At 43.9% G+C, this 19,433-nt stretch overlaps 1 long non-coding RNA gene across 1 annotated transcript; it reads right to left on the bottom strand.

The window, feature by feature from the left end:
* Nucleotides 1-1,870: 1,870 nt before the first annotated feature.
* On the bottom strand, nucleotides 1,871-3,322 carry LOC307208056. The gene is made up of 2 exons (XR_013834950.1): nucleotides 2,305-3,322; nucleotides 1,871-2,230 (listed from the first exon to the last, which is right to left on the bottom strand). It is a non-coding gene; the product is annotated as an uncharacterized lncRNA (long non-coding RNA).
* Nucleotides 3,323-19,433: the final 16,111 nt, after the last annotated feature.

Genomic DNA, 19,433 nt, shown 5'->3' with positions numbered 1-19,433 from the left:
AGCTAGACTGGTGACTGGGGGCGGCCGCCGAGACCATATAACACCAGTCTTGAAAGACCTACATTGGCTCCCAGTACGTTTCCGAGCACAATTCAAAGTGTTGGTGCTGACCTTTAAAGCCCTAAACGGCCTCGGTCCAGTATACCTGAAGGAGCGTCTCCACCCCCATCATTTTGCCCGGACGCTGAGGTCCAGCTCCGAGGGCCTTCTGGCGGTTCCCTCATTGCGAGAAGCAAAGCTACAGGGAACCAGGCAGAGGGCCTTCTCGGTAGTGGCGCCCGCCCTGTGGAACGCCCTTCCAGCAGATGTCAAAGCGATAAACAACTACCTGACATTCAGAAGACATCTTAAGGCAGCCCTGTTCAGGGAAGTTTTTAACGTGTGATATTTTACTGTATTTTTGGTTTCTATGGAAGCCGCCCAGAGTGGCTGGGGAGGCCCAGCCGGATGGGCGGGGTATAAATAATAAATTATTATTATTATTATTATCATGGGACTGAAACTTCCTTGGTCACGCTGGTTGATGATCTCCAATGGGCTAGAGACAAAGGTGAAAGCTGTTTCCTAGTTCTGCTGGATCTCTCGGTAGCCTTTGATACCATTTACCACGACATCCTGCTGGACTGTCTAGAGGGGCTGGGAGCTGGGGGCACTGTTATACAGTGGTTCCACTCCTTCCTCCTGGGCCATGTTCAGAAAGTGGTGTGGAGGATGAATGTTCAGGCCCCTGGGCTCTCACTTGTGGGATGCCTCTCCCCCCATTCTTTTTAACATGTACATGAAGCCGCTGGGAGAGATCATCAGGCGGTTTGGGCTGGGTGTTCATCAGTATGCAGATAATAATCCAGCTCTACCTCTCTTGAAGGTCCTGGGGTATTACCCCATGGCCTGGACCCCACCTCACCAGCCTGGGACAATGATCCAACAGCTCGCTGAATAAGAATTATAAAAAATGATTTCTTCTCATCTCTGTTCTTGCTCAAAGACTGTTGCAGCAAAAAGCAAGTGAACAGACTGTTTTTTAAAAATCATGCAAGTAACAGAACATCAGCTTTTTTTTCTTCCTTTACTTGTGCCAGCCGCTCGAAGTAGCTTCAGAGCGCTTATCTCTTGGCTGCTATCTCAGAAGGACACTGCTGCATTCTCGCCAGCCAGCTACTCTGACCTGCTACTGCCTGGAGCCAATTAGGATTTACAGTCAAGCGACATAAACCCAGAAGGCCAAGGGTTACCCACCCCCCTGCCCCAAGTACTAACCTGGAAAGTGACTTTCTTAAAAAGCAAATGAATGCTTTCTGTGAACTTTGTCAAATGTTTTTCTTTTTAGGTGCTATTGAAGATGCGCAGCATCGGAATTTGAAACTTTGAAACTTTCCCAGTGCACGGGAACACCATGTCCCTCCTGCTTAGAACTAGCAATCACTTGGCAGATGAGCTGAATATTACACGCAAAAGCTCTGAAAAAGCAGAACGCAGGAAAAATACTTTTAAAAAATCTCAGCTGGCAAAACTTAACCCAAGAAAAGGACTGTCAAATTGGGTTGCCATGTTAACTTCTTGCCCAGTTCCATGTGCGAAGTTTTCCTGCCACATTCCCTAGACGTATACCTTATGTGAAAATGATATGTTCTGTGCAGTCGCTGCCGTCTTAGTTTTCTTTTCTCTTAACAGGTGGACTTTTGCCAGAATGCCCTATCAACCGGGTGAGGAAGTGATTGGACCCAGCCTTGTTGGAAGGGACCCAAGATGCCCAACGCCCACCAGATGACCCAACACCCACGAAACTACCGCCCTGCTGACGTCACTCCTGGACGCTGACGTTTTGCACAGCTCAAGAATCCAGCATGGATTGAAAGAGGACATTTTCTCATTTTCTTTTCTTTCCCTTTGCATATACAGTTTTTATAGAAGGCTGCTGGGCCCCTGGATAGCCTTACACCACCCCTGCAGAGGAGGGTGTTTTTGTGGGACGTTCAATCAGGGAAATTATGCCCCAGCCCCTTTCATTATCTTGCCACCTGGCAGAGCTCCACCCAGAGCCTCCAGAACTTAACTGAAGCCCCCCTTGGCCCACAGCACTGACTTGGTAATAGATAACTGGATCCCTGTGCACAAATGGCATGGGTAAGGCTGTGGGTACCCATGATGGTATTTTTGCAAATGGCAGAAATGATGGCTTATTCTGCAAATCAAACCAATTGCACTGTCTGCACTCTGGCACCTACAGATGCTCTGGGGGGACTGCCCCTCCTTCCTGTTCCTTGGAATGAGTCCTTAGTTACAGCTCCGATTCTTGCCTTCCACCCTCTGGGCAACCATTTTTTTTTAATGGAATCATTCCATCCCTTTTCCAGGTTCACCGAATTACTGGCTACCTTTGTGTCAAAATAAATCAAAGAGTGCCAGTAACAATCTGACATGTGTAGAGATCTCCAGCTGCAATCGTACCTTCCCAGCCCAAACCGTTACACCTGAGTCCACGGCAGGAACTCTTTCTGGCTTGGTGTGGGCTTCAGAAGGGGGAGGTAGTGTATCTGCTCAAGAACGAGAACATGTGGCAAGCATGGAGTTTGCTTCCTGAGCCGATAAACTCTGCACCCCGTCGAAGGAGGCGTTCAGCTGACCTAGCAACAATTGCAGGAGGCAGCTCCCAAAAATTGGGGCAAGCATCAGTGGCCTCAAGAAAGGTTAGTGGCCCATTTGGGATAAGCCTGGAAAGGCTGTCCAAAAATTAAGAGGGGGGAATGAAGGAGGTGAGGACAGGTGACCCCACCTAGGCCCAAAGTCACCCCCCCAACCAGGCCTCAAAACTGTCCAAAATTCCTTTCTCTCTTCTAAAAATCCACACCTAAAGTTTTCCTCTGCTTTTCTCACAAGATGCTGTGCATAGGCAAACCATTACTTTTATCAGTACGAGAAGGCTTCAAAAAGCTAATGAATAGACTCTGTCAGAGCAAGCCTGATAACTGACTTTTATCTCATTCAGTTGCAACATCTTGGACATGCTGAACCGCAAGGCTCCTCGACCCCCTTGGCTTCTCACCCCCTTTCCTAGGAAGAGTCAAAAAGAGCCCCAAGACAGGAGCTTTCTGTTCATGCTCAGGAAACACATGGGGCAGGACTCTTGAAGAGGAGGAGAAAGGGGAGGGAACTGGAAGGGGAATATATGCTCTGTGCAAATGACTGTGAACTCGTGCTTGTTTTGTGAATCTATCACACTTGCTCCTTCTGCCCCCCCCCCCCGAATGGCAGAATAAAGCTCTTTCTCTGGATTTAACCCCCTTGGTGTCGTTTGACTCTTCTCGTCTCTCTCCGGGGACAACGCTTTCCTACCCATGGTTAAAAGGGCCTAGAAAGGCTACACTGGATGGCAGCTAACAGTTTGAGGTTGAATCCTGACAAGATAGAAGTACTGTTTTGGGGAGACAGGGAAAGGGTGGGTGTGGAGGACTCCCTGGTCCTGAATGGGGTAATTGTGCCCCTGAAGGAGCAGGAGAGCAGCCTGGGGTGACTTCTGGGTTAGCGCCATCGCCGAATGGCGGATTCCCTCCGAGCTCCGGAGGGAATCGGCTCAGCAGGGGTCGGGTCCTGCCGTGGCGGCAACACGGGGACCCTAAAAAACCACAGGCGCGGAAGCCTGTGGACCTGGTGACTCGGGTACCATTTGCGCCCCCCGACCTGCGAAGGAGCCTTTTTGAAGGCTGTGGAACAGGGGACGGGGAGCGGCGTGGTGCTGAGAGTCCTCTGCTTCCCCTGCTGAGTGAAGCCGCATGCCATGGACAGAGAGCGCTGACTTTTTCCTGTGAACATTCGAATTAAAAGCAACAACCCGTGAGTAATACGGAAATTGGACTTATAAAAGAAAGAATTTTTCTGAATTTGGCACGATCGGGGAAGACGCAAAGAGGAAGTCCGTCTCCCCTGCCTTGTAAACAATCTGAAGCAAGGACTAAATAATTAAGGTCGAGAGAATATCTCCTTTTTATTGGATAAAATTATCAATTACACGGATTGACAGTATAAGTAATTGTGCTGGAGGATAAGAGCTAACTTTGAGAGCCAAAGTGCCCCCCCCCCGAGACCCAGGAGCGATCCGCGAGAGGAGTCTGCCGAGGAGACATAGAAGACTTTGACAGCTGTCAAAGTTAGCTGTCAAAGTGGGAAAAAATAGAGAACTTTGTTTCTGATGTTTTTGCTGGTTACACTAGCTACAATATAGTGATAAATTGTTGAAAATAAAGAATTGAAACAAGTTAACTGGACTTTTGGGCTGGAAGTGTAAGGAATACTCAGTAACCAGAATCCCTCTAGAGGGGGCTCAGGGACACTACAAGAATGGAAATAGGTCAAAAAATACTAACTGACCTGAACGAGGTTGCTTTTCTCGTGAGAAAACTGGTAGAGCAGAGTCATGTTTTGTCTACAGTCCAGGCAGCTGAACAAGAAAAGAAACTTGAGAAACTTGAGGAAGTGGAGAAAGAGATATTTGTTGAACAGGAGCACCAGGAAGGAGGGGCTGAAATGTTGCAGAAGGCAAAAGAGAGCCGGAGGCCTGTCAAGATGGATATAAAAGAAAAAAAGGACTGGATGATGAAAATTTGGTTTGAACTGAAGAAGGAGGAATGGAAAGATCTCCCTTTGTGGAGATCTGAAGATTTTGGGACATTTGGGCCTAAAAGGATTAAGAAACAAGTTTTGAGTTCCACCTTTAAATTTGGAGGCCCGGCCAGATGGAACATGGACAATTTTGGGACAGAGCCCTTCCGAGATTTGGTGGTTAATACAAAGGAATATCGAAAAAACCAGCAGAAAGGAACTGAGAGAGAATTAAGAGCCTCTGACGTGAGGAATCCAGGCTGATGGTAGATGGACTAATGGACAATGGTTTGGGGATTGAAACCGGGAAAGGGAGGGTGGGGTTTGGGAATCCGAAGGGTGTACAAATATATTCTGATCCTTTCTATTGTTTCTTTTTTTGTATTGCTATTAGCATAAAAATGGGGAATTCGTGTAAGGGAAACTGGGTCAACCTTAGAAAAAGTCTTTAAGTATAATGATCAATGCATATAAGTTAAAACTTGATACATAAATTGAATTAAGTATAATAACAAACTAGGGTTAAAAACTAAGGATAAGAACTTGTTGAATAAATATTTGGACACGGAATACAAGAAGGGGAGGTGAGGGGAAGTCGTAGAAAAATAAGGATTGTAAATGTTGAATGCTTTTTTTAACTCTGTTTTTTCTCTTTTGTTTTTTGTTTTTGTTTTTTGTATTATCTGAAATCCCAATAAATATCATTTAAAAAAAAAAAAGGAAAGCAGCCTGGGAGTCATTTTGGACTCACAGCTGTCCATGGAGGCACAGGTCAATTCTGCATCCAGAGCAGCAGTCTACCAGTTCCATCTGGTATGCAGGGAAAAACCCGGCCAGATGGGTGGGGTATAAATAAAACTTTATTACTATTATTGAATCATCTATGAGTTTCTACTATATCAAAAGGCATGGGAATTGAAAGACTGAAATGAACACCCTAGATCAGAAATTAAACATATGTTTAATTTTAATTTTAGTTTAATTTCAGAAATGAAAAGGGCTGCAAGTAAAGTTGGGCTATATCTGGTTTTAAAGATTGTGATGTTTCACTAGCTAAATATCACAGTATACCGGAATAATATTATATCTAAAATAATGACAGAACTATGTAGAGGCTAATTGAGGTAATGTCCTGCCAACTGCTGCTGCTTAGGTGTTTAAAACAGATAAATTTTTGCTTACTTTAACATATTGTTACAACTGTGACTCTAAGATACAGAAAACCTTTAAGTTAGCACATTTTTTCTAAAGCTGTGGAAGTAATTAATAGCATAAATATCAAAGGTAACATGAGATTTTGTGCTCACAAATTTAACTATTACTAAATATTTAAAAATCCAATTCTGTGACATGAGGGAGACGCAGAAACACAGAGAAATGTACACACACAAACACACAGTAGGAGAGAAGGGAGCTATGAGGCTTAAACAACAGGGCAAGATTTATTTGCATTTTTTTAACTAAGTAAATAACCCCAGTTTATTTTTCCACAGGTCAAGCTGCTACATTTGCATAAGGTTTACCAGGCTTTGGGAAGGCGGTGTCAGGGCTTTGGCAGAGCCCTTCCCTCCTTCCCAAAATTGTGCAAGCACTTACTAGACTTCCTGCTTTGGGTGGTGGCAGAGCTCTAGCAGCATCCCAGAGCCCTCATGCTGCACTCCAAAAGCCACACAAAATGGACGGACTTTGCAATCTTTCCTGAAATGGCACCCTCTGTGGAAACCTATGTTTGGCGCCCTCAAGTGGATCTTTTAAATTGTGCACCACCTCAGCTAAGAGGCGCCCTGTGCAGAGAAACTGACAGCACCTCTCAAATATTGCTGGCACCACTGTCAATCCAGCCCTGCCACTACAGCTGAGCTTCTGGGAATAAAATTATCGGGCTCTGGCAGGGTTCTAGAGCCGTTCTTGTCCTTCCGAAAGGTGGGCAAGCGCGGTTCTGGTTGTTTATGGTTTTACACCTCTGCCCCCACCCCCAAAAGGATTCTCCTCCACAATCAGCTGAGCGGGTCAAATTTTGCCACCAGGTACAAGAAACATCCACCATTAATGTTGGTTCTGCTTCATTAGCAGCACTGAAGTGAACTCTCTGGAGCACAAATCAAGTCAGTCCGTCTTCACAAATCCCCTCTACATGAGAGGAGAGACAGTTGTCCTTTCAAGTGAGATAAGGGGATGGCTCTCCTGAGGTAATAAAACAGAAACCCTTAAAAGCCGAAAACTGAAGGGCAACTGCTTTTCTTGGAAACCATCATTAGAAGAAATACAATTACACACAGTGGTTCAGTTGTATCTTTTTGTACAAGGAAGTGTCTATGCAATTCTGGTGTTCCACCACTAGAGGTGTATTCAGATTTTTTTATGGTCTGAAATAGCATAGCTCTATGTAAATACGAAAAAGGAAAAATGGACGGAAATGGTAATAAGTACCTCAGGAGAAGGTTCCACAAGAAAAGCAGGTTCTACAAGCAATGTATTGTGTCATATATGAGGTTCCGCTTGAAAAGGAACGGAGAGTAAAATTAACCTCCTTCATAAACATAGCTCAGAAATGAAAAGGGCTGCAACCAGGGCTAGGCTCTGTCTGCTTTTCAGCATCGTGATATTTCACCAGCTAAACATCGCGGTATACCAAGATAACACAATGTATGAAATAAGGACGGAACTGTGTAGAGATGAACGAGGCAGTGTCCTGCCAATTGCTACTGCTTAAGGATAAAAAATTAACACATTTTTACTTATCTTTAACATATTATTACAGCTGTGATTTTATAATACAGATAATTTTTAAATTAGCACATTTTCTCTAAATTAAAAGGTGTAAACCTAATTCGCAGTATAGCTATCAAATATAAGGTGAGAGATTGTTCCCTAAAAATTTAATTCTATTACTAAAATGAAAAATATTCTATGATATGAAGGAGACACAGAAACACACAGAAACATGCACATAAAAAGAGGGGAAAGGGAAGAAAGACACTTAAAGAACAGGACAAGGTTGGTTTCCCCCCCAGTTCTGAAGTAAATGAGCCCAGTTGATTTTTCCATGGACTTGGAGCGGCTGAAAGGGTTCCGGCTTTCGGAAGGGGGGACAGGGCTCTGACCATCCCAGAGCCTTCACGCCATGCTCCAAAAGCCACACAAAATGGATGGAGATTGCAATCTTTCATAAAATGGCGCCTGTGAGAAGCCTGTATGAGCGCCCTCAAGTGGATCTTCTTAATTGTGCATCTCTCAGCTCAACAGCGCCCTGTGTGGAGAAACTGCTGTCACCACTGTCAATTCAGAACTGCCACTGCAGCTGAGCTAGGCACCTGGCTCTGGGAAGGACGCTCCCAGGCTCTAGTAGAGAGAGCCCTTCTGTCCTTCCAAAAGGTGTGCAAGCACAGTTTTGGAGGTTTCTGGAATTATGTTTCTGCCCTCCCTCCCAGCACCCGCATTCAGGATCCTCCTCCACATTCAGCTGAGTGGGTCAGATTTCTCCCCCAGGCACAAGATAGACCTACCCTTAATGTTGGTTCTGCTGCTCCATCTTCAAAAAGAACCTCTACACTGTAGGGTTGCCACCTGTCCCGTATAATACAGGATTGTCCTGTATTTCAATGTAAAATGCTATGTCCTGTTTGATACAGTTTTGCCCTGTATTTCAGGTCTCCTCTCTTTCTCCCTTCCCACCCTCTCTCTGCCAAGTTATGGATCCTCTCTAAATGCATGTGTTTGAAAGGGTGTGCAAAAGATCATGTATCATAGCTCTGGGTAGCAAACACAGACTGATTTACAAATTTGTGTGTGTGTGTGCAGCAAATTCCCGAGGGCTGTTCCTGTTAGGCTGCAATAAATTGTAATTGATTACTTTGAAGTCACTTCAGCACTAGATGAAAAAACAAATCACCACCCACCCTGCCCTGTATTTTGACAGAACAAAGGTGGCATCCCTAAAGAGAGGAAAGACAGTTGTCACTTAACATGAGATAAGGGCTGTCTCTCCTGAGGTAAGAAAAACAGAAGTCCTTAAAAGCCAAAAGCTGAAGGGCAACTTCATTTCTCCAAAATCATCTTTAGAAGAACCAAAATTAAATACATTGCTTCAAATATATATTTTTGTACAAGGAAGTCTCTATGCAATTCTGGCATTCCACCACTAGAGGTGCAGCTCAGATTTTCAAAAGATTGAAACACCACATACAATGTAAAAATGAGAACGGGGTAATGGGGTTGAAACAGCCTACAGTTTTATTTCACCCAGAACAAAGACCCAGTTTGGCACCCATATGCGCATTTCCGTACACACACACACACACACACACACACAGGCTGGGAGCCTCAATGGCGTCAATCTGGAAGCTTAACTTGTGCAGAAAACCTAGATGGCTCCCCTCCCCAAGCCACGGCTCTGATATGCCGTACAAAAAAAACAGGTCCTACAAGCAATGTATTATATAATATAGGAAATTCTGCTACTTGAAAAAACATTGAAATAGTGAAATAAGCCTCCTTCATAAACATAGGTCAGAAATGAAAAAGGCTGAAACTAAGGCTGGGCTATGTCTGCTTTTAAACATCGTGATATTTCACTAGCTAAACATTGCGGTATACCGAGATAACTTGATGTCTGAAATAAGGACAGAACTGTGTAGTGGCAAATGTCCTGCCACCTGCTACTGCTTAGGGGTGTAAAATGGATAAATTTTTACTTACCTTTAACATAGTTGTTACAACTAAGATTCTATAGAACAGATGATTTTTAACTTAGCACATTTTCTCTAAAATTAAAGCTGTAGATGTAATTAATGTTAAGTGAGAGATGGCTCTCACGTATCCAACTATATTACTCAATGCAATAAAAGACAATTCCGTGATATGAGGATGACACAGAAAGACACAGAGAGAGAGAGGGAGAGAGAGAGAGAGAGAGAGATGGAAAGAGAAGGAAGTAACAAGGCTTAAACAGCAGGGCTAAATTTATTTGTATTTTTCAAAACGGAGAAGTAAATGACCCAGTTTATTTTTCCTCGGGACTAGCAGCAGCTTCTAAGCCGAAAAGATGCTTTTGCATTAAGTTTACTTATCAGGGCTCTGGCGGCACCCCAGAGCCCTTCCCTTCTCCTCCTCAAAGCTGGGCACAAACTTTTGGCTTTCAGAAGTGGGGGCAAGGCTCTGACAGCATCCCAGAGCACTCGCACCCTGCTCCAAAAGCCACACAAAATGGACGGGCTTTGTAATGTTTCATAAAATGGCGCCCTGTGAGAAGCCTATTGGTGCCCTCAAGTGGATCTTCTTACGTCAGGTCCGCCCACTCTCTGCAGAGCAAGTGTTGTCACCGCTCTAAAATGCTGCACTGCGGCAGACCAAGGCGCCTGGCTTTCTGAAGCTTACCATGCCTTGGGAAGGAAATCGGAGGGCTCTGGGATGCAGCCAGAGCTCTCATGCCATTGCCTTCCCAAAGTCAGGTAAACTTTCTTTCACCCTTCTGGGGGGCCCTGGTTTTGGTTTTATGTGTTTTTCCCCTATATAAGATACTCCTCCACATTCAGCTGGGAGGAGTCTCAGTCCTCCCCCCCCCCAGCATCCTGCCCTGACAAAACCAATGACACACATATGTTTGCAGCATAGTAAAGAATGGAGCCACAGTTAATCAGTGAAGCTGTCTACATCTCCCCCCTGCCACTTGCTTCTGTTCTTGTCACACTTCCTAGCAGATGGGTAATAAGGCTGAGGCAAAGGGATATGCACTACGAAGACCCACCTTTAATGTTGGTTCTGCTGCAATAGCAGCACTGAATTGACTTCTCTAGTGCACAAGCCTGGGCAGTTTATTAGAAAGTCCTGGGCTGTCCAGACAAGAGCCCCCTCTCCTGGGTTGTCCAGACAAGAGCCCCCTCTCAGCCCCCACGCTGTTGTGGTTCAAAGGAAAGCAGTGCTATCTATACCTTTGGCACCAGCCTGGTTGCAGGAGATGCCCAAAGGAGGCATCCAAGGTGCCATCCAACCACCTCAGGGACTCTATTCCGAACTTGTGCAGGGTTTACTCCTTAGCCGTTTATTCTCCAGAAGATATCCCACAAGGCAGCAGGTACGGATTGTCGTCGACAGCTGAAGGACAACTTCATTTCACAGAAACCTTCATTAGAAGAAACACAATTAAGTGCAGAGATTCAATTGTATCTTTTTGTAAAAGGAATTCTCTTTGCAATTCCAGTGTTCCACCATCAGAGGTGCATTTGGGAATTTTTTTAGGACTGGGAAAGCATAGCACTATGTAAAAATGAGAAAAGGAATAACGGACAGGAAATAGCACTAAGTCCCTACAGGCAACGTATTATATGATATATGAGGTTCGGCTACTTGAAAAGGCATGGAGATTGACCAGCTGAAATGAGCATCCTACATAAACATAGGTCAAAAATGAAAAGGGCTGCAACTAGGGCTGTGCTATGTCTGGTTTTCAACATTGTGATATTGCAGTATACCAAGATAAGACCATGTCTGAAATAATGATGGGAGACTTCCGGGTTAGCGCGATCGGTTAATGGCGGATTCCCTCCGAGCTCCGGAGGGAATCGGCTCTGCTGAAGACGGGTCTTACCGCGCCGGCGACGCGGGGACCCTTAGAAACCGCAGGCGCAGAAGCCTGCGGACTTGGTGACTCGGTGGACACCTTTAAGCGCCCTCCCCGACCCACGAAGAGCCTTTTTAAAGGCTACGGAGAGGGTACGGAGAGTGGCGTGGTGCTGGGAGTAGACCGCTACTTCAGTGGAGCGAAGCCACGAGCCATGGCCGGAGAGCGCTGACTTTTTTCCCAAAATTTGGACTGGAAAACAAACAACCCGTGAGTAAAATGGAATTTGGACTTTAAAATTTTTTTTTACCTTGGAATTTGGCACGACCGGGGGATGCGCTAAAGGGAAGTCCGCACCCCCCCTACCTACAAATGATTTAAAGCAAGAACCGGAGAACTAAGGTGGAAAGATTATTGTTTTTGTGGTGTTAGACAAAGATATTTCCATGAATTTGACAGAAGAAGTTTTTGTGCTGGAGAGAAAGGAAGGACTCTTGGAAGTGTTCGGGTAAACCCCCCCCCGAACCCGGGAGCGTCCTGAGCGGGTGCCGGAGGAAAAAGAATAAGGAGTTTGACAGCTGTCAAAGGAGCTGTCAAACGGGCGGTTAAAGTTAAGAACTTTGCTACTTAATAACTCTATGAACTAAAGGTGTTACATTTGAATAGAGGTGGTTGGAAACAAAGTAGTAATAAACAACAAAGTGACGGATTGTTGGAAAAGGACTATTAAGCAATTGGAACCCCCCTAGGGGGAACTAGAGACATTACAATGGCTGCAGAGGGAAAATTACTGGCAGAGATAGAAAAAATGTTTTTTCTCGTGGGAATTTTGCAAGAGCAGAGCACGGCTATGAACAAAGAACTTTTGACCTTGAATTCTAAAACAAACAACTCTGCTGAATGCATAAAGGATTTAACTGATAAAGAATCTGCGGCTGAACCAGAAATGACATCTTTGGAACCGATGGAGAGGAAAGAAGGAGCGGAGAAAGTACAGGCGGAAAATACCAACCAGAAATTTATATTGTCAGAAAAGAAAGAAGAAGATCTTCGGATTATAAATCTGCGAAAGATGAGAAAGATGAAGAAGGAAGTCCCTGGAGTACTTGGAACACTGGAATTTAAAAGAATAAAGAAACATGATTGGGACTTCCTTTTTGAGTATGGGAGAGCAGCTGACCTTTTGCAGCAACTGCTTCTAAACATTTCGGATGGAAGAAAATTTGTTGTGACTGTGACAGAACTCCTTCGAGACCTGAGGACCAACAAAAAGGATTACCAACAAAATCAGCAGAGAGAGACTAACAGAGAGTTGAGGGCCTCGGATGTGAGGAGTCCGGGCTAGGAACTGTTTTTGTGGACATTTGCTTGGGAAGGGACGGAGACCGGGGTAGGGAGGGAGGGGAGAATTGAATTTCAAAATTTTATGATTTTTGTATTTGGCTATTGTGATCTATAATTAGTATAAGAATGGGAGAAATTCATGGAAGGGAAGTTAGGTCGACCTTAGAAAAAGGATTTAATGTTTATAAGAGAATTGGATAAGTTAAATGTGGACAACTAAAAAGAGCTAAGTTTTAAAAATAATAATATGTTTAAGATGATAGACAAGAACTTGCTGAACTAATTATTGGAATTGGGATGTATGAAGAGGGGGTGGGGGGAAGTCCGGGAAAGAGGGTAAAGAAAGTAAGGGTATGAAAATGTATATGTGTTGTCTTTGTCTTTTTATGTGTGTGTGTCTTTACAAAATGTAAAAACCCAATAAAAATTTTTATTAAAAAAAAAATGAAATAATGATGGAACTATGTAGAGGTAAACAGGATGTTGTTCTGCCAACCGCTACTGCTTAGGGGTCTAAAATGGATAAAGTTTTGCATACCTTTAGCATATTGTTACAACTGTGATTCTATAGTACAGATAATTTTTAAATCAGCATGTTTTCACTGTCATTAAAGTTATAGAAGTAATCAGTAGCATAGGTAGCAGAAGTAAGGTGAGACATTGTTCTTATAAATTTAACTAGATTACTAAACATGAAAGAAGCCAATTCTGTGACAGGAGGGAGACAAAGAAACTCTCACAAACACACAGTAGAGGAAAAGTAAGGAATGAGGCTTAAACCAGGAGAAGGTTCTTTTCTATTTTTTCAACTCTGACGTAAATGACCCCATTTTATTTTTCCATGGAACTAGATGCAAAGAGCTGCATTTGCATGGTGTTTATCAGGCTTCTAGATGGCTATGTCAGCGCTATGGAATCATCCCAGAGCCCTTCCCTTATTCCCAAAGCTGGGCACTTACTAGACTTCCAGCTTTTGGGAGGGGGAGTGCAGGGCTCTGGCAGCATCCCTTCTTCACAAAACCCCTCCACATGAGAGACAGTTGTCAGTTGTCAGTGAAGGAGCAAAACAGAAGCCCTAAAAATCAAAATACGAAGAGCAACTTTATTTTGCAGAAACCATATTTAAAAGAACTACTATAAGGACAGAGGTTCAATTCAACCTTTTTGTACAAGACAGTCTCTTTGCAATTCTGGGGTTCTATGACTAAAGCTGCATTCGGGATTGTTTTTAGGTCTGCAGAAGCTTAGCACTATGTAAAAATGAGAACAGGAATAATGGGCAATAAATAGTACCTCAGGAGGAACAGACTCTATAAGAAAAGAAGTCCTAGAAGCCACGTATTAGATCGCATATGTAGTTCTGCTATTTGAAAAGGCATGGAGATTGACTGGCTGAAATGATCATCTTACATAAACGTAGGTCAGGCATGAATAGGGCTGCAACTAGGGCTGGGCTCTGTCTGCTTTTCAGCATTGTGATATTTCACCATCTAAATACTGTGGTATAGCAATATAACACCATGTCTAAAATAAAAGACACAGAAGCATACAGAAAAACAAACAATCACATTAAGAAGGGGGGACAAGAAGAGAGACGATTAAACAACAGGGCTATGTAGATACGGTAGATAGATATTTAAAACAGTGAGTGAAGTAAATGATTCCTTTTTATTTTTGCATGGGTCTAGGAGCAGCTTGCAAGCCATCCTAGAAACCTTCCCTCCTTCCCAAAGCTGGGCAAGTTTCAGAAGCGGTGGAGCAGGGTTCTTGAGCATCTCAAAGACCTTGAGCAGTGCTCCAAAAGCCACACAAAATGGACAGACTTTGTAATTTTCCATAATACATGTATGGGTGCCCTATGTGAAACCTATATTGGTGCCCACAAGTGAATCTTCTTAATTTTGCACTATGTCAGCTTATCAGCTCAGTGCCCTGTGCATGGAAACTGCCAGCATAGACACTGCTCTCAAAGAGAGCAAGGAGGCAAAGCAAGGGACCTGCCTCTGGGAAGGACATTCCCAGGTTCTGGCAGGGTCCTAGAGCTCTTCTGTCCTTCCCAAAGCTGCACAAGCACTTCCCATGCTTTAGGAAGGAGATGGGAGGGTTCTGCATGATGTGTGAAATAAGGATGTAACTATGTAGAGGCGAGGGGGCTTTAATGTCCTGAACACTGTTGCTGCTTAGGGGTCTAAAATGGATAATTTTTTATTAATTTTAACATATTGTTACAACTGTGATTCTATAGTACACTTCACTTTTATAATACCATGTTTTCTCTACGATTCAAGCTGTGGAAGTAATTAGTAGCCTAAATATGAAAGGTTATGTGAGAGATTGTTGCCTAAAACATTAATTCTATCATTAAACATGAAAAAAATCCAATTCTGTGACAGGAGGGAGACTCAGAAATACACACACACAAAGAAACAAAGTCAAAGAAGAGGAGAAGGGAGGAAAGAGATTCAAACCTGAGGGCAAGGTTTATTTTTATTTATTTTTCAACTCTGAAGTAAACTGACCCCAGATTATTACTAAAGAACTAGAAGAAAAGCTATTTACAAGCTGAAAAGCTGTTATTGCATAAGGTCAGCTTTCAAAGGACTTTGGCAGGATCCCAGAGCCCCTCCCTCCTTTCCAAAGCTCTGGTTTCTGGTTTGGGGAAGCCTCCCCCCCCTTCCAGAGCCCTTGCACTGCACTCCAAAAGCCACACAAAGTGGACAGATTATGTAATGTTTCATGAAATGGTGCCCTTGGATAAGTCTGTATTGGCGCTCTCCTTAATTAAGGAGCGGATCTCCTTAATTGTGCACCACCTCAGAGTGACGCTCTGTGCAAAGAAACTGCCTTCACCACTTGATCTCATATACCTTACTGCAGCAGAGCAGGGCACCTGGGTAAGCAGTCCTCCTCCTGACTGAGGCCCCTTCTGCAGAGTTTTGGTTTCCCCACATACATGATCCTCTTCCACATTGAGCTGAGAGGGGCCTTAGATTTTGCTCCCCAGCATCCTGCTCTGATAAAATCCATGATGTACAAGATATTTGCAGCAAAATAAAGAGTGCAGCAATGTTTCATAAGTGAAACGGCATACATCTCCCCCCTGCCATTTGCTTCTGTTTTTGTCAAACTAGCTAGCAAATGGTTGAAAAGGCTGAGGCAAAAGCATATGCACAAGAGAGACCCACCCTTAATGTTGGTTTTGGTGCATTAACAGCATCAAAGTGACCTCTCTGGGGCACAAGCCAGGGCAGTGTGTACCAATGTCCTGGGTTGCCCCCCTGCCGCCGCTGCCACTGCTGCGCTGATGTAGTCCAATGAAAAGCAGAGCTTTGCAGGACTTGTGTATGGTTTACTCCTTAGTCTTTGCTTCTCCTGAAGATATTCCACTAGGCAGCAGGAATGAGCGTAGCCAAGGGGGGCAGCTTCCCTATTAAATCAGGCAAATTAAAAAAATGTTTTAACAAACTAACCAGCCATGTTACTGTTAGCATGGTTCAAGCTTCCCCAACAATAATCCTGCCCCCCCCAACAGAAATCCTAGCTACGACATGGCAGCCAGTGTAAATTGTTCAGAAACCATAATTAGAAGAACTACAATTAAGCGCAGAGGTTCAATAGTACCTTTTAGTATGCAGAAGACTCTATGCAGTTCTGGGGTTCCACCACCAGAGGTGCATTAGGGATTATTTTAGGACTGGAAAAGCATAGCACTATATAAAAATGAGAAAAGGAAAAATGGACAAGAAAGATGACAAGACCCCCCCCCCCCTTTTTGCCACACTGATGTGGTCCAAAAGAAAGCCAAGCTGTATGTTTGGCACCAACTTGACTGCAGGATGTGCCGGAATAAGCTCTTTTAAAAGCTGAAAGCTGAAGGGCAACTTAATTTCTTAAGAACCATCATTAGAAGAAACACAATTAAGAGCAGAGGTTAAATCATACAACTAGGAATGCATGAAGGATTTTTTTTAGGTCTGAAAAAGCATAGCACTATGTAAAAATTAAAACAGGAAAAATGAACTGGAAACAGCATGAAGTACCTCAGTAAAAATAAACCTAACAAGAAAAGTAGGTTCTATGACTTTCTGCCACTTCAAAAGGCATGGAGTTTGACAGAAATGAGCATCCTACAAAAACAAAGACCAGAAATTAAGAGGGCTGCAACTAGGACTGAGCTCTGTCTCCTTCTCATCATCGTGATATTTCACCAGCTAAACATCGTGGAATACCGAGATAAGACGATGTCTGAAATAAGGAGGGAAGTATGTAGAGGCAAACAAGGTATTGTACCGCCAACCACTACTGCTTAATAGTGACTTAGTTTATGACTTAACTTTAGCATATTATTACAACTGTGATTCTACAATACAGGTTATTTATTTATAAATTTTTATTATTTATTTATTTATAAATTAGCACATTTTCTATAACATTAAAGCTGTAGAAGTAATTAGTAGCATAGATATCAAAGGTAAGGTAAGAGATTGTTCCCAGAAATCTAATTCTGTAATTAAGCATGAAAAAGGCAATTCTGTGACATAAGGGAAACACAGACGCACAGACAAATATACACACAAACAAACACAAAAACCACAGGTCAAGGTTTATTTTTATTTTGTTCGACTCTGAATAAAATAAACCCATGTTATTTTTCCACGGAACTCAATGCGGCTTCCAAGCCGAAAAGCTGCCTTTGCAGAAAGCTTACATGTTAGAGCTCTGGTATCAACCAGAGCCCCTCCCTCCTTCCCGAAGCTTCCCAGCTTCCAGAAGGGGAGGCAGGTCTCTGGCAGCAGCCCAGAACTCTTATGCTGCACTCCAAAAGCCACACAAAATGGAAGGACTTTGTAATGTTACATAAAATGGCGCCTTTGTAATGTTACATAAAATGTGAGAACCCGTGTTGGCGCCCTCAAGTGGATCTTCTTAATTGTGCACCACTTCAGCTCAGAGGCGACTTATGCAGAAAAACTGCTGGCGCAGTGCAAGGCACCAGGCTTTGGGAACCTTACTGTGCTTTGAGAAGGAGATAGGAGGGCTCATGCCACTGCCTTCCCAGTGTCAGGTAAGCAGTCCTGCACCATCCTGGGGTCCCCTGTTCTGGAGGTATTTGGTTTTGCGCCTTTTTTCTCCTATACAGGATCCTCCTCCACATTCAACTGAGAGGGGCCTCAGATTTTGCCCCAGCATCATGCCCTGTCAAAACCAATAACTTAAATATCATTGTAGCAAATAAAGAGTGGACAAACATTTCCTAAGTGAAACTACATATACCTCTGCCATGCCACTTCCATTTGTTCTTATCACACTAGCTAGCGGATGGGTAATAAGGCTGAGGCGAAGGAATATGCACAACAAAGACCCATCCTTGGTTCTGTTGCATTAGTAGAACTGAAAGGACCTCTGGGGCACAAACCTAGGCAATTTGTGCAGAGCTCCTGGGCTGCCCAGATGACAAGACTGGCTGCCCAGTTCGTCTCGCAACAGTGGTCCAAAGGAAAGCAGAAGGAGGTCTACAAAATGCCAGAACCACCTTGTGTAGGGTTTTCTGCTTTGCCTTTTCTTCTCCCAAAGGTAGCCCACAAGGCATCTGGCATGGGCGCAGCCAAGGCAGTGCAGGGGACCAGCTGCCCTCCTCTAAATCAAGGAAAAGCTTAATAACAGAAACAATTGTGTTGTCCACATCAATCCTGATACCCTAAAATAAACCCTGCCTATGCCCATGCCAGCAGGTAAGGATTATTCTATCTTCACAAGGGCTCTATGTAGGGCTGGGCCATGGCTGGAAGCTATGGAAGCAATCAGTAGCATAGATATCAAAGGTAAGGTGAGAAATTGTTCCCTAAAAAATTAATCCTATTACAAAATATGAAAAAAGCCAATTCTGTGATAGGAAGGAGACACAGAAACACTCCCACACACACAAATAAGGGGAGAAGGGGAAATATAGGCTCAGAGAAAAGAGGAAGATTTATTTTTATTTTTTTCCAACTCTGAATAAAATTACCCATTTATTTTTCCATGAGACTCATTGCGGCTTCCAAGCTGAAAAGCTGCCTTTGCATAAGGCTTACGTGTCAGGACTCTGGTAGCACTTACTAAGCACTTAGGTTCCGGCTTACGGAAGGGGAGGCAGGGCTCTGGCGCCATCCCAGAGCCCTCCCACTGTGCTCCAAAAGCCACACAAAATGGAAGGACTTTGTAATGTTACATAAAATGGCGCCTTTGTAATGTTACATAAAATGTGAGAACCCGTGTTGGCGCCCTCAAGTGGATCTTCTTAATTGTGCACCATCTCAGGTCCGCCCTCCCCGTGCAGAGAAAGTGTTGTCACAGCTCTCAAATACCGCACTGCGGCAGAGCAAGAAGCCTAGATCTGGGAAGTTTACCTTGCTTTGGGATTGAGATTGTCACCGCTTTCCCAAAGTCAGGTAAGCAGTCCACCACCTTGCTGGGGCTCCTGGTTCTGGACGTTTCTGGTTTCATGTGTGTGTTCCCCCCAACAGGATCTTGGTCCACATTCAGCTTAGAGAGGCCTCAGAATTTGTCGTCCCCCCAACATCATGCCCTGACAAAATCAATGGCATATGTATCCTTGCAGCAAAATAAAGATTGCAGTCACTCTTTAATAATAATAAGTGAAGCTTAATAATACCTTCCCCTCCACTTGCTTCTGTTCTTGTCACGCTAGCTAGCAGATGCATAATAAGGTTGAGGCAAAAGGATATGCACAATAATGAACGACATTTAATAATGCTGATTCTGTTGTATTGGAAGCACTGAAGCTCTGGGGCACAAGCCTGGACAATCCTGGGCTGCCTTAATGACAAGACCCACCCTACTGGCTGCACTGATTTGCTCCAAAGGAAAGGGAGTAATATGTTTGGCACCAATCTGGATGCAGGAGTTGCCTGAGGGAGAGGTGCAATATGCC

The sequence above is a fragment of the Podarcis cretensis genome (genome assembly GCF_951804945.1).
Source record: "Podarcis cretensis genome assembly, chromosome: Z".
NCBI classification, from domain to species: Eukaryota; Metazoa; Chordata; class Lepidosauria; order Squamata; family Lacertidae; genus Podarcis; species Podarcis cretensis.
The sequence above is the reverse complement of the archived record's forward strand: the minus strand, read 5'-3'. Positions and strand labels throughout refer to the sequence as shown.